General features: G+C 39.3%; 1 protein-coding gene across 2 annotated transcripts in view; it reads left to right on the forward strand.

Annotated features, from left to right (window-relative positions):
• AHRR (aryl hydrocarbon receptor repressor) overlaps positions 1 to 15,907 on the forward strand; it is a 253,907-nt gene that overhangs the window by 101,333 nt on the left and 136,667 nt on the right. The gene's annotated exons all lie outside the window — the stretch shown is intronic.

Raw genomic sequence — 15,907 nt, forward strand, 5'->3', positions numbered from 1 at the left:
GAGTGCAGCCTCCTCTGGCTAGCTAGATCAGAGTTATGTAAGCCTTCAAGTTTGCAGCTCTGAAAAGAAGAAACTATTTTTGATTCGAAAATAAAGTCATCTCTTTCAAGGAATAATCTCTTAGTAATCATCTGAAGTTTTCTGAATATAAATAATTTTGCTCTAACCCTTTCTCCATCTCATGCAGAAGTTGGGGTCAGTCAAACATCTGGAAACCATAGCAGAGTAAAATAATAAACTGTAAGCTATAAGAATGAAGAGAATTCTTTATTCATGAAGAGTCAGACCCAAATATATGTACTCCAAATGCAGAGAATACAACTTTCTGTGAAAGAAATGGCTAGATTAGAAATTTAGTTTGTAACTTCGACATAACTGTCAAGGATTACCAAAGTTTGTCGTTGTTTATTTAGGTGCTTTGAATTTGGGAGTGAGAATGTAAGTTAAAAACTTGTTTTTCGTGTTTTCTTTAACAGTAAAAATGTTAAGGTGTTCAGATTTGATCTCTTAAAAATTCTGAAGCAACTGATTTTTTGTTGAGTTGTTTCAGTTGTGTCTGACTCTTTGTGACTTCATTTTTTTTGGCAAATATACTGGAGTGGTTCGTCATTTCATTCTCCAGCTCATTTTCCAGATGAGGAAACTGAGGCAGACAGGGTTAAGTGACTTGCTGAGGCTCACACAGCTAATCAGTGTCTGAAGCAATTATTTAGATGCCATTAAAAGGACTGAAGTATATTTATTAGGATATTGGGAGGCATTGCTTATTTGTGTATTGTGTATCTTTAGCCTTAAAGTCAGGCTTACCTGTATTACTAGATGTTCTTTACTCGAGATTTGAGTTGCATGTATTTCTGGTAAGGAAAAGTGTTTACGACTTGTATTTGATTCTATTTTTAAAGCTGTTCACGTGTAAGCATCTGCTGTCCTTACATTAAGAAGGTTTGCAGCTATGGAATTACATCTGTGGAGATGGTATTTCAGAATTTAAATAGAAAGTTCTCCCTCTGAATAATAACCCACATTTATCGTATAGTACTTTATTCATAGTAACCCTAAGAGTGCAAAAGCTTTATCATTCATATATTAACAAAATAGTATTATCTTTCCCATTTTACAGGTGAGAAAATGGAGGCTCACAAAGTTTAAGTGCCTTGACTCCTGTCAACACCCACCAGTGGGTGGTGTCATATCAGTTGGAGCTGGGATCCCAACCCATGTCTTCCGAGTTGAGAGGTTTTTGTGCTTAAATTTTTTTTTTTTGTTATTCCACATTGCTTTTCAATACCATGCTGTTCAACAGTGAATAATAATAATGAGGAGGGGTAATAACTTTAAGATAAATGAAATCTTATTGGTCTTGAGTAGGCTGAAATACAAATTTTTTAACCTGGCATATAAGGACTTTCACAATTTAGTTTCAACCTGCCATGTATGACAGGCTAAAAAGTTTATACTTTATCCTATTCAAAGACAATAACACCATGCTGCTCAGTCATTTTCAGTCGTGTCTGACTCTCTGATCCTATTTGAGGTTTTCTTGGCAGGGATACTGTAGTGGTTTTCCATTTCCTTCTCTAGCTCATTTTATAGATGAGGATACTGAGGCAAACAGGGTGAAATGACTTGCCCAAGGTCCCACAGCTAGGAAGTGTTTGAGGGTGGATTTGAATTCAAGTCTTCCCCAGGCCTGACTATCCGCTGAGCCACCGCATAGGTGCCCTTAGCATACTCAAGTTTCCTCTAGTCTCCTTAGTGGTGTATATGCCTCTGTAGCATATTAGACCCCTGAGGGCAGAAACTGGATTGTTTTCTATCTTTGTGTTCTGAGCACATGGAAGACACATATGAGTGTTTACTGAGTTGAATGAAACACTAGAGCTCAGATTATAGAATTTTAACATTGGAGAAGATTTTAGGGAGGACCTAGTCCAACCCTATTATTTTATAGATGAGGAAACTAAGGTCCACAGAAGTTAAGTGACTTGGCCATAGTCACACATTAGATATTAGAGAAAGGAGATTTTCTCCATTTCAGGCTGGGGAAGGTGAGAAAATTAGATAAAGTTTTTGCACGTTTAATAATATCTCATATTTATCCATACCACAGATAGCTTTTGAACCCAGACAGTTCAATAATAAGCCAGTAGCAGTGAGAGGTAGAAATAATTATGTCATGTTATGTGTACAAGCATCATTAAGGTCATACTATGTGCCAGACATTTGGTACGCACTGGGGCTACAAAGAAAGGTAAAAATAATGGCGGGGGGGAGAGAATGCAAATAACAACGTACAAATAGGACATACACAGGATACATGAAAGGAAATTTCAGAGGAAAGGCCTGAAAAGGCTCCTTGCAGGAGGATTTTACCTGAGACTTGAAGGAAACCAAGAAAATCATGGTTGTGTGAGGGGGGAGAGAACTTTGGGTCTGGAGAACAGCTAGTGAAAATGCATGTTGACGGTAGATGGAACGTCTAGTGAAAAGTCAGTGGACTGCAGAGTATGTTCAGTGTAGTAAAGGTGGAAAGAGATTGCAAAGGTAGGGAAGGGCGAGGTTGTGAAAGTCTTTGAATGCCAAACAAGATTTTAAATTTTATCCCAGAGGCAGTAAGGAGTCACCGGAGTGTATTGAAGGGCATGGGGATCAGGGAAGAGGGAGATGACATGGCTACCAGAGATGTTATAGCCTTGCAGTCATCAGGACATGACAACAGGTTGACTGTAAAGGGGGAGAGTAAGGAGGGGAGGATATCGCCTAGGTTGTGAGCCTGGATGACTGGTAGTATAGTGATATCTGACGGTGATATAGGAGCAGCTGGGTGGCACCATAGTGCATAGAGCACTGGACCTAGAGTGAGGAAGACTCATCTTCCTGAATTCAGATCTGGCCAAAGACACTCACTAGCTGTGTGACCCCGGGCAAGTCACTTCACCCTGTTTGCCTCAGTTTCCTCATCTGTAGAATGAGCTGGAGAAGGAAATGACAAACTACTTCGGTATTTTTGCCAAGAAAATTGCAAATGGGTCCACAGAGAGTTGGACACAACTGAAACGAGAGAACAACAATGAAGTTTCTTGAGTCGAGCGGTGACATGATCAGATATGTCTTTAGGAATATCAGTTTAGTAATAATGATGGAGAATGGATTAATGATGGGAGAGACTGGGCCAGAAGAACACCCAGAAGGAAGGAAATAAACATTTGTTAAGTACCTGCTGTGTGCCAAACGCTGTGCTAAATGCTTTATAGATACCATCTCGACAGCTCTGGGAAGTAGGTGCTATCTTGTCCTCATTTTACACTGGAGGAGACAGGCAGACAGAGATTAAGTGACTTGCCCAGGGCCACACAGCTTGTAAGTGTCTGAGACTGAATTTGAACTCAGTTTTTTCCTGACTCTAGTCTCAACACTCCATTCACTGTACCACATAGCAGCAGCAGGAGACTACTGACATATTCTGCGTGAGAAACAATAAGGGCCTGACTATACCAATGGAAAGAAGGCAATGGATCAAAAAAAATGTGGTGAAGTTAGAATATACAAGGCTTAGCAGTTGAATGGATAGTGAAATATCAAGGATGACTACTAGTTTAGGAACCTAGGTGGCTAGAAGGATGATCGAATCCTTGACAGAAATAAAAGAGTTAGAATGATATAAGATCATGTCTAGCTCTAAAATGTCACAATTCTATGGTATTTAAAATATTAATTTTTTCCCAAAAAATTAGTAGTTGGACCATAGGGTCATAGATTTCAAGTCAAAAAACAATGTTAGAGGTCATTTAGTCCAACTCTTTCATTTTATGAATGAAAAATCTGAAGTCTACTAAGCAGAAGTGACTTTGTCCACATTCACACAAGTAGTAAGGGGCAGAGATGGTATTCAGAATAAGGTCCTCAGACTCCAAAGTCAATTTTCCTTCCACTGAAGAAAGCATGAGTTAACTAAAATATTTACTTTCATCTTAAAAATATAATTTATTAATTGGAAAAATTTCATTAATGTTTAAGCTTATTTATCCCTACTATGTGGGGGAAAGAAGTCTAGATCCATGGAATATGAGGGGGTTTACAGAGTATAATTTGAAAGATTTCTGATCCAGGTTCTTACACTATATATAAAAACACATTATTCTATATTCTGTATATTCTCAAGTCCTTTTGGTTATTTATTACAATGCAGGTGCAGATCCATTGAACACCAGAGTTCATTCTCTCTCACTTGACTTTGCTGTTCTTGTCCAGAGTTAGACCACTGGCTCATCTCAGTGAGCATTCATTACTCCATTAGTGTTATGCGGTCTGTGCAATCTTATGTGTTGTAGGGTATTTGTGGGGGGAGAGGAGAGGAAATGGAATTAATTAATGTTTGATTGTTTTTTCTCCTAGGAGTAGCTAGGTGACACAGTGGAAAGGGACATTTTTGGTCTTGAAGTCAGGAAGACCTGAGTCATAATCCATCCTCAGACACTAACTATGTGACCCTGGGCAAGTCACTTCACCTTTGTCTCAGTTTCTTCCCCATCTGTAAAATGGGGATAAAAATAAGCCTCTCTCACAGGGCTTTTGTGAGGATCCAATGAGACAACATGTGTATAATTCTTTGAAAATCTTAAGGCACTAGATATGGATGTCTTATAGAAATATTGTTATTACTATTTTCATTATCATCCTTGCTACCTGACCTCACGTAATAGAATGCCTCCAGTATGTCATCCATCCTCTCAACCTCAGTGTTATGTAGTCCTGTGTGGTACTTATGTTGTTTTTTAAGTTTCTTTGCTAATTTTTGTTTTCCCTTCCCAGTAATTGCATTGGTTTTTAAAGAAATTCCAGGTGAACACCCTTCTTCCACCAGTGCAGACTATCAATGTCTCTGCAGCTTCAAGTCTACATAGAATTGCTTGGGGCATTCAGAGGTTAAGGGACTTGCCCAGGGTCACATAACCAATATGTATCTGAGGCAAACTTTGGACCTCGGTCTTTCTGATTCCAAGGCCAGTGTCTTATCTATTGTGCCATGGCTGCGTTTCCTTGCTAGGTAGATGTCTCTAAAACATGCCTTCCTTTGTAACACAGAAAAACCATCAAAACCAAACCAATATGGTGACTGCATCTGGCAGTGTACTCCATGTCCTGTACCCTTAAACTCCCTTGTCTTGCCAAAAGAAGGGAGATGTTGCCCCTCCCTTTTCCTGCGGAAAGACTGACAATGACAATTACTCAGTGTTTGGCCTGATGGCGATGTTCTTTTTTATTGGCATTGTGGTAGTCGTCGTGTACGTTGCTCTGGTTCCTCGGAGTGGTTTCGTACATTGTACTTTCCATTGTGTGCTCAATGACCACAAGCTCTGCTTTTCTTTTGTTATGGACCAGAATACCGATACATGGGTCATGGTGGGTACCACTTACAGGCACTTCCTCATGAATTAATGCTGTACAGATGTGGTAGTGCCCATTAATACCTTCCATGAGCAGTGAAATTATATTAATATAAATATTTATGTGTAAGTTTTAATAGTTATGGAGAGTAATATGGTGAGAAGGCCATGTGGTGATATGGAAGGCACACTGGAGCCAGAGTTGGGAGGGGTTCTGGTTCTTATTTTGTACTTTGATTACCTCTCTGACACTGTTTTCTCATAGGTTTTTTTCCCACAATTCTATGAATATGGCAGGATGTCAGTAAAGTACTTTTGTTTTAAAAAATATTAGTGGCAGAAAGCAAGAGTTAATTATGGCATTCTCTGTAAAATGCTGAATAAAAAAGCGTAATAGGGAAATTTACTCCAAAGAGGTAGTTTGACATAATAGACAAAAAGGTGTTGTTTGTTTCACCTTTGATATATTCTGGCCTTATGACTGTGGGCAAAGCATTTCTTCTCTTTTAGTACTAGGCAATTCTTGAAGACTGTAAGCTAATGAGAAAAATTACTATTTTGTTACTCTGTTAGTAACCAATCATTAAACTCAGATTCAGGCTTTTTTCCCTTAATTTCCTTTTTCAGGGCCCATATCCTGTAGTTCAGTCAGTCAGTCTCTGAAGGACATGTATGACTGATGAGATGTCCCAAACTCTTGGGGAATGTGCTCCTCAGTCTTGGTCTGGACCCTACCCAACAAAGGTAGGGAGAGTATAAACAGAATCCAGTCTGGGTGAGTTCATACCCTAACAATAGCCCTGACGTTGGAACCCTCCATTAGAATTTAGGGTAACCTACCTCATGAAGGAGAAAACCAACCAGTGTAGTCTGGGTGGAGATGGATTCCTCTTTCCAGGTTGCTGGAAGAGGCTAAGTCCCCTGATCAAGCTGTTCTCAGAAGGAGGAACTGAAGACTCCTAGCCCACCTCCTCATAAAATGTGGAGTTTTCATCCATCGGGGCATTTCCTTTCCAAAAAAGGGCATTCATTGTCTCCATTAGGGGGTATTTGGTTACTGAAAGATACCACTGACCATCAATTTATTATTAGCTACCCTAATTAACAAATTGATTATCAATTGCCCAGAAACTCTGTCTTGGGGTTTTAATTTATCGCTCTACAGAGGAAGTGCCAGGTGCCAATTTATATTGGTAGAGTAAGTTTCTTCACTGAGAGATTCTTAAATCAGTAGACTCCCCAAAGGGAAAAAATGTTGAGGAAAGAAGGTTATAGTAATGGAACATAAGGTGTCTTGTGTGATATGTCTTGAAACATCTCTGTTCGAGATCTTTTCACTCCAAGTCTGATGCAGGTATCACCTATACTCCAATTTGACTTGAGATTCCTGCTCTGAGAGTCAGTTCTTTGGATTAGACATAAGTGAGAGATATACACTGTTAAAATGTGTTCTATTTCTATAAACATTCCCTGGAAAGGCAGCACTTTTCTGGAATCCTGGGCCAGAAGGCAGGCATCACTGACAGGGCAATCCATTCATGCAGGACCCAAACCTAGAAGGAATAACTAAGACATTAGGAATACAGAATTAGGACACAAAGAGATTTCAGCAGGGTTAGAATGTGCCCAGTCTAATGAGATGAAATTTAATATGGACAAATGTTAAGTCTTACATTTAGGTTAAGAAAAATAATCAGCTGCACAGATACAGTTGGAGGGAAATGATAGCTAAGCAGTAGTTCATCCAAAAAATAATTTTGGGTTTTGTGATGTAGAAGCTTAGTATGATAGCATGTAGCTTAGTGATATGTTTAAAAAAATAAAGCAAATGTGATCTTAAGTGGTATTAACAAAGACAGTTGCCCAAGGATAAGTAGATGATAGTTCCACTGACATCTGCCCTGGCCAGACTATATTTTGAGTATTGTATTTTGTTTTAAGTGGTAGAGTTTCCAGAGGGGGCAACCAGAATGGTGAAATGTCCTGAGGTCATGCTGTTTGAAGAATGGTTGGAGGACATGGAGATTCCTTGCAAAAGGGAAGATTTATGGAAGATGTCATTGATGTCATGAAGTATTTGAAAGGCTGTCATGCTTTACTTGGCGCTAATGGCAGACCTAAGTTCACTTACTGTTAATTTCAAAGAAGCAGACTAAGCTTGATACGAGGGAAGACTTCCTCATAATTAGCTTTCCAAAAGTGGAATTAGCCCTCTTCAGAGGTAATGAACTTTCTGTCTTTGGAAGTCTTAATCAAAGGTTGAATGGTCATTTATTAGTACATTGAAGGGAAGATTTTTGATTGACTATCAAAGTATTATGTCAATTTCCCCCCATTTATTGCCATACATTTTTAAAAATTTATTTTTTCAACATTCTCTTTTGTAAGATTTTGAGGTCCAAATTTTTTTCTCCCTCCCTAACCTCCTTCCTCCCCAAGATGGCAAGTAGTCTGATATAAGCTATACATGTACAATCATATTAAACATATTTCCACATTAGTCATGCTGTGAAAGAAGAATCAGAATGAAAGAGAAAGATCACAAGAAAGAAAGAAACATAAAAAAGAGAAAATAGTGTGTGCTTCAGACTACATTCAGATTCCATAGTTCTTTCTCTGGATGTGGATAGCATTTTCCATCATGAGTATTTTAGAATTGTCTTAGATAAATGTATTACTGAAAAGAGCTAAGTCTATCAAAGTTAGGCATTGCACAGTGTAGCTGTTACCGTGTACAATGTTCTCCTGGTTCTGTTTATTTCACTTAGCATCAGTTCATGTAAGTCTTTCCAAGTTTTTCTGAAATCAGCCTGCTCATCATTTCTTAAGGCATAATAGTATTTCATTATATTCATATACCACAACTTGTTCATCCATTCCCCAATTGATGGGTATCCCCTCAATTTCCAATTCTTTGCCACCACAAAAAGAGCTGCTATACATATTTTTGTACATGTGCCCTTTTCCCTTTTTTATGATCTCTTTGGAATATAGACCTAGTAGCAGTATTGCTGGATCACAGGGTATGTATGCACAGTTTTATTGCTCCTTAGGCATAGTTTCAAATTGTTTTCCAGAATGTTTAGATCAGTTCACAACTCCACCAACAATGCCTTAGTGTTCCAATTTCCCCACATCTTCTCCAGTATTTGCAATTTGCCTTTTTTTTTTTTTTTTGTCATATTGGCCAATCGGATAGATGTGAGGTAGTACCTCAGAGTTGTGTTTTATTTGCATCTTTCTAATCAATAGTGATTTAGAGCATTTTTTTCACACGAATGTAAATAGCTTTAATTTCTTCACCTGAAAACTGCTTGTTCATATCAATTGAGGAATGAGTTGTATTCTGAAAACTATGACTCAGTTCTCTATATTTTAGAAATGAAGCCTTTATCAGAGACATTGGCTGTAAACATTGTTTACCAGTTTTCCGATTTCCTTCTAATCTTAGTTGCCCTGGCTTTGTTTGTGCAAAAACTTTTTAATTCGATATAATCAAAATTACCCATTTTGCATTTCATAATGTTCTCTCTCTTATTTGGTGATAAATTCTTCCCTTCTCCATAGATCTGACAGGTAAACTACTCTTTGCTCTCCTAATTCGCTTATGGTATCATCCTTTATATCTAAATCACATACGCATTTTGACCTTATCTTGGTATATGATGTAAGATGGTGGTCTGTGCCTAGTTTCTGCCATATTGTTTTCCAGTTTTCCCAGCAATTTTTGTCAAATAATGAATCCTTATCCCAGAAACTGGATTGACTATCAGATGATTCTTTAGGTATTCCTTTATCTTTAAGGAAAAGATTGGATGGATGTTTATTAAGTACACTGATGAGAAGATTCTTGTTTGGTCTAGACGGCCTCTGAGGTCACTTCTGACTCTACAGTTCTGTGATTCTGCATTATTCTGATAGGAAGAAGTCTCACCGAGCTCTCATGCTTTCCATTCCAACACGCTCATCTCTGTGACTGCAAATTAATAATCCAGTCTGGATCACAACCAGGCATCCCCTGGAGACTCTGGCTCCCCTTGCTTTTATATGCCATCTGCAGGCAGCCTCAGAGTGGGAGAGAAGCTGGTTCCTTCATTGGAACTATCAACAGCAGCTGCTGCCTCCAGGCTCCATAGACCCACTCCTCCATTTTCCTGATTATGGTAACACAGACCATAAGTGTTTCTAACAGTCTAATAAGGGAGAGGTCACTGTGGGTTGGAGTCGCTGGGTAAGGTTTCATGGAAGAGGTGCCTTGAGCCATGCCTTAAAGGATGGGTTGTTGTTATTGTGTTTGTCCTTTGTTCTTGAAGAGGACCGTGGCATCAAGATGATGATGTGACTTGCAGTTGACTTTGATTTGAGTGAGAGCGGGCTGTGCAAGGTCACCAAGCTCACTTTTTTTGCTGAGCCCTCTGGGTCCAGTGACCTGATATTCATCAGGATAACAGGAGATGGCCCAGGATGCAATGGGAGACCCAACGTGAGATCACATTCTCACTTTGAGTGAGATACACCCATTCAATGAATAGGCTTCTTTAAGTTACTCAAGGGATGGCCCCTTTAGCCAGAAAAAAAAAAAAAAGAGAGAAGAAATCCAACTGGGAGGGGAAGGCCCTCAGGGTTCCTGGGTAAAAGAGAAACAGTTCAGGGAAGCAAGAGCAAAAGGAGAGAGGCTAGAATGAATATGGTTTGTCCTGTAGCTTTCTTATTTCTAGAAGATTACCTTGCCCTTATTCTCCCTGTTCCCTTGTGATTTCTCTTCTAATGTTTCGGTTCTTTATTTCCATCACAGAGAGGCAGCTCAATAAAGCTAAACTGACACTGGACAGCCCCTGCTAAGCTCCTCTTGAGGATTCACTAGTAATCGTACGTGTGATACATTTAGAAAGGACAGGTCTTCCCTCGTCTGCCATGTTTCTTGTGAGGGAGAAAAGACCCTGATGAGAGATGACAGCATCATTGAGATGAGAAAGATGGAGAGGTGTCTTTAGCCTCTTAGTTTCAGTTCTATTCATTATAAATGAAATACTCTAGAAACAAAAAGCATTTCAGCTGGGCTCTGCAAAAAATATGAACAATATTGTATACTTCAACATTTTAATGGATTCTTGATTTCATTCTTGTGGTTATTTCTTCCATCAGGACAGAACATAGCTCACAGATACCTTCTGATCTTCTGTAATTCTTGTCTTTGTCTTGGCTCCCATAATACCTCCCTAGAGGAGTTGCTTGATACGTTGGAGAGCTTCCTGGGTGTCTTTTCACATCCTGTGGAAGCCAGTGCAGGACTCAGACTCTCTTGGTCATCACTCATTTTCATTAGAGTAATGCATCTCCTTCGTTACATACCCTATGGTGACTTTCTATGCTCAGATCATCCCTGGTATTATGCTCCAGTATGTAACTAATGGGGAAGGAGGAAAGGACAAGCATTTATTAAGTGTCTTTATGTGCCAGATTGAGCAGTTGACAAATATGATCTCATCTGATCTTCAGAAACAGCCCTGTGAGGTAGTTGCTGTTATGAGCCCTATTTTACAATTAAGGAAACTGAGGCAGACAAAGGTTAAGTAACTGGTCCAGAGTCACGTTGCAAATAAGTGCCTGAGGCTGGTCTTCTTTGCTCCAGGCCCAGCGCTTCATTCACCATATTACCTAGTTGTAATGGCTAGGAGCATGTGACATAAGCATGCTTTATAAATAAATAATTCCACATTCATATCCAGTCTCCAACCTCATCATCTTCACCAGTGGAGTTGCCTTTGAACATTGCTGAAACTCACGGGTCAGGGATATGTGAACTCCACATTCATATGTATTCTTCGGGGGGTGGGAGTGAAGGATGAAAGGAAGCAAAGAAAGCAACTTCAAATGATTTCTGACATGACTATGATGTTAATATTGGAAATTTATGGAACTCAGAGTATGGCTTCCCCAGCAGCATGCCATTCAAGGCAGTGAACCTTAGGATCCCAAGGTAACTGTATATTGTATTTTTTTTCCTCATAACCTTCATAATCATTCCCCCACCCCTTATAGACTTTTTATTTAAAATAAAAGGCAGAAAGGAAAGGCAATCTAAACATCTGAGTCCTTGTCTACTGCTGCCTAAACAACCTTCATTAATCTTTGACATTTTCATTTACTAAAATGCTTGTGACTCACCCAAATTTACACAGTAATCTGTGGCAAAATTAATGGGGACTGATATCTGCGGATACTTTCCTCTTTCTTCAGTAATTCCTCACATTCCTGAAAAGTGATACTTATTGAGAAAATGGCTTAAGTGAGGAATTCCAATAGGAATTCCATGCTACTTTATGCGGTGTGGAAATGCTAGCACATTTGTTAGAGATAGGCATAAAAAGCGAGTAGGAAGATGAGAAAACCAAGTGATTTTCAAAGGGATTAGAAGGTAGTGTTTACATTTCAGATTTATGTTCCTTTCAAGTTTTATGTTTGAGTCTTGAGTAAATTTTGTTTAAGTTGAACCATGTTAGAAGTAGATGACATGAGAGAGAAAAGCGGGAAGGAGAAGGGAGAAATAGAAAAAAGTGAGAGATGAGGGAAGGAAGGTGGTGAAGGAGGGAGGGAGAAAGTATCTCTTTTTTATTTAGATTAGGACCCAGGAGTTGGATAATTGCTGTACTAAATTCCCTGTGATGTGGGAACTGAATATTTATTCTAGGCAACTACATTCAACTCCCTAACTGGGATATATGAAGCAATCTAGGAGAGGGAAGAAGTTCTAGATCTAGTTTCCAGAAAATCCAGTTTATAACCAGATCCAAAAGAGAGAATCTCTCAGATGAAAAGATGATCTAGCTCAGGGGTGAGGACCCTGTAGCCTCAAGGCCACATGTGGCCCTCTAAGTCCTCAAGTGGGCCCTTTGACTGAATCCAAACTTCACAGAACAAATCCCCTTAAAAGGATTTGTCCTGTAAATCTTGGACTCAGTCAAAAGACTGCACCCAAGGACCTAGAAGGCCATATGTGGCCTCAAGGCTGCAGGTTCCTCATAATCAGTATGTAGTTGTTGGTAATCTGTGGCTTTGGGAAGGAGGGCCAGATATTTAATAAAACCCATCCCTGCCCATTGCTCCACTATCTCCTCTGTTCTAATAGGCCATGGAAGAGAAGTCAGAAAAAAATAAACAGTTCCAGATAGGGTGAATATTTTCTTCTCCCCTCCAGCTCCTGTCCTTCAGCATACATGTGATGTTTCTCTCAAAGACTCTAATTTCCCTGTTCCTTCATCTTCCCAATGACCTTATTAATCTTTATGACCTACTCTACTCCAATCTAACCTATCTACATGAAGGGATATATAGACACAACCTGGTCTTGCCATCACCTACCAGTGTTTCTTTCATTTTTAAGAATTCTGAAATTCCTTTATCTGATCATAATCTCCTATCATTTCACCTCTGCCTATACCTCACTCCTCTTGAACCTGATTTTCATTCTCACCTGCCATCTCTTCACCTGACAGTTCTTTTTCAGACCATCACCTCTACTCTGTACTTTTTTTCCCCTTTTCAAACTGAACCCTGTAGATCAATGGTATTAAACTTGAACAGAAACAGGGGCTTCTAAAAACCACACGTGAAGATCTCTGTGGACTACATGTTAACATTTTCCAAGTCCTATTATATTTTTATTTTGTTAAATATTTCCCAGTTACATTGTAATCTGGTTCATACTCAGGAGTGTTGCTGGTCACATTCTTCCTTCATGCTTGACATCTCTGTGGTAGACAGATAGGTTCACGGCTATGCTGTGCTGTACTTTTGATTCCCACCCTCTTCCTCCTTCATTCTTATTCACATACCCAGTGGAGCTGGAGGAAATCACATAAATCCACTACACATTTGTATCTATCTTCACTGAGTTGTCATTGTGGCAAGGTAATCCTGTTATGCCTTTCCAGTGGAGAGGCATAATTCCATTCACCACAGCAAGGTTTTCCACATCTTCTCTTCTGTCCTCCAGCATCATCCTCTCCCCATCCCTTTCAGGACCTTGCTTCACACTTTACAGAGAAAATCAAGGCCATTTGTCTTGAGTCCTTTGGTCTTTATCTTTATCTCATGACCCCTTGACATTGTCCCTCTACTATCTGCTCCAGTTTCCTATGAAGACATAGCATGACTCTGCTGAGGTCAGCCCCTCTCCATGGACTCTTCTCATCCTTCCCCTCCCATCTTCTCTAGCTGATTACTCCATTTCCTACCTTTCTAAACCATCTACAATCCTAACTTTGGACCTCATCACTCAACTGAAATTCTCTCTCTCCCATCATCATTCAGTTGTTAATTGCTAATTCTAATGACCATTTCCCCACCCTTATCCCTCTTGACTTTTTTTCAGCATTTGGCACTGTTGATCACCTTCTCCTTTTGGATATTCCTTCCTCTCTGGGTTTTTGTGATACCATTTTAGCTTGATTCTCCTCCTACTTATCTGACTACTTTTTACTCTCCTTTGTTGTATTGGCATAGTATAGTGAGTAGAGCACTGGGTAAGTTCATATCCTGCCTTAGATATTAGATGAGCAAGTAACTTAGTCACTTTGTGCCTGTTTCTTCATCTGTAAATTAAGAGAATTGACCTTGTATTGAAGGCCCATTATATTTCTAAAGCTGTGATTCTGTGACCAATTGTACTGACATGACTGAAAATGACTGAACAACAAAAATAAAATATAAACTGCTTGGAATTTAAAGCTCTTCTTATCTTGGCCCCTTCGTACCTTTCCTAACTTATTATACATGACTACCCTTTCTGTACTTTATGATCTTCTTGCTTCTTTTCACATACAATACCCCCTTCTGACTCTGTGCCCTTACATTGGCTATGGTCCATGTGTGCACTCCTTCCTTACCTCTACCTCTTGAGATCCCTTTCTCCCCAAGATTCAGCTCAAATACCACCTTCTGCATTACCCTAGCTGCTTTGTCTTATGCCAGAGGTTGCCTTGAATCTGTTTTTTATGTTGTATATACACAGACGTGTATGAGCGTGCATGCTTGTGCACACAGACAGGCATTTTGTCTCCTCCATTAGAATATGTTTCCCGAGAGCCAGAATTGTTTCTCATTTGCCCTTGTATTGTATTCCAGTGCCTGGAACAGTGCTTGGTACATAGCACTTAATTTTTGTTGGCATTTTTTTTTCAGTCTTGTCCAACTCTTTATGACTCCATTTGAGGTTTTCTTGGCAAAGATACTAGATTTGCCTTTTCCTTTTCCAGCTCATTTTCTACATGAGGAAACTGAGGCAAACAGGGTTAAATGACTTGCCCAGGGTCACACAGCTAGTAAGTGTCTGAGGTCAGATTTGAATGTAGGAAGATGAATCTTCCTGACTTCAGACAGGGTGCTCTATGCACTATGGCACCAACTAGCCAGTCTAGAAAGCACTTAATAGATACTTGCAAATTGATTAATGTTAGTAACTCACTTCCTCCCACTGTTGACAACTATAATCATAGCATTTTGGAGCTGGAAGGAACCATATAGATCATTTAGAAGCAAGACCACTCACTAAACTGTGCATAAAGATCCCTGCAAGCCATATATTGACTCAGAAAAGTACAAGTGTTTGTATATTTCATGTTTTATTAATTCATTAATATAGTAAAATCAGATACGAACTACAGTTTAATCTAGCTTGGGCCTATTTAGGGGCCACATATGGCCTACAGGGAATGTCTGATGCCTCTGACTTAGGTCTTGGGTGAGGTACTTGAAGTTTCTAAGTCTCAGTTGTACCTAGAAATACCAGGAGTCAGAGTTGGTACAACAGCACAAGTTTCTTGAATCCCAGTGCAGTGCTCCATTCAATACACTACACTGCCCATATGAGGTGCTGCTTGCTGTATCTTTCATTTAATTTCAGTTCAATAAATGCTTATTAAGCACCAACTATGTGCCAGGCTGGGGATTCAGAAAGAGGCAAAACAGTTCCTGGCTTCAAGGAATTTCATTTAATATCCCCTTCGTTTATTCCAATTTAACCCTTTCTTGTCCTCTTGAGGACAAAGCACATGCTATTTCATGTAAAATTTCTTTTTCTTTAAGTTTCCTAGTAGATTAACTGAGTTATAGGGAAAAGAAAGTACTTTCTTTCCAAAGAATTGCTATTGGCAGCAGTAACTGCTTTCTTGAAATTGAAAAAATAAAGAAAAAGGTGTGAGGGAGGAGGGGCATGAGGAAATGAGGCAGTGACTGAGAGGGAATTATGCAAGAAATTGATTTTCCTTCAAAGTGGAAGAAAAGCAGAATTATGGAAGGAGGAATAATATGGCAAAAAAGTTATGACAAAAAGAATCAGTTTTCCTTCCCAACTTAATATGCAGTGAATTATCTGAAAAATAAAGTTATGACTGAAGTACTTCGAGAGTACTCTTCAAACAGGGGAATGTTTTTGGCTGCATCCTATAAAATGGAGGGATATTCAAAAGTCCAAAGTCCCACCCCAGATGTGAAAGTATTCTAAGCAACAGTTCTTTGGA

Source organism: Notamacropus eugenii, chromosome 4 (genome assembly GCF_028372415.1).
Source record: "Notamacropus eugenii isolate mMacEug1 chromosome 4, mMacEug1.pri_v2, whole genome shotgun sequence".
NCBI classification, from domain to species: domain Eukaryota; kingdom Metazoa; phylum Chordata; class Mammalia; order Diprotodontia; family Macropodidae; genus Notamacropus; species Notamacropus eugenii.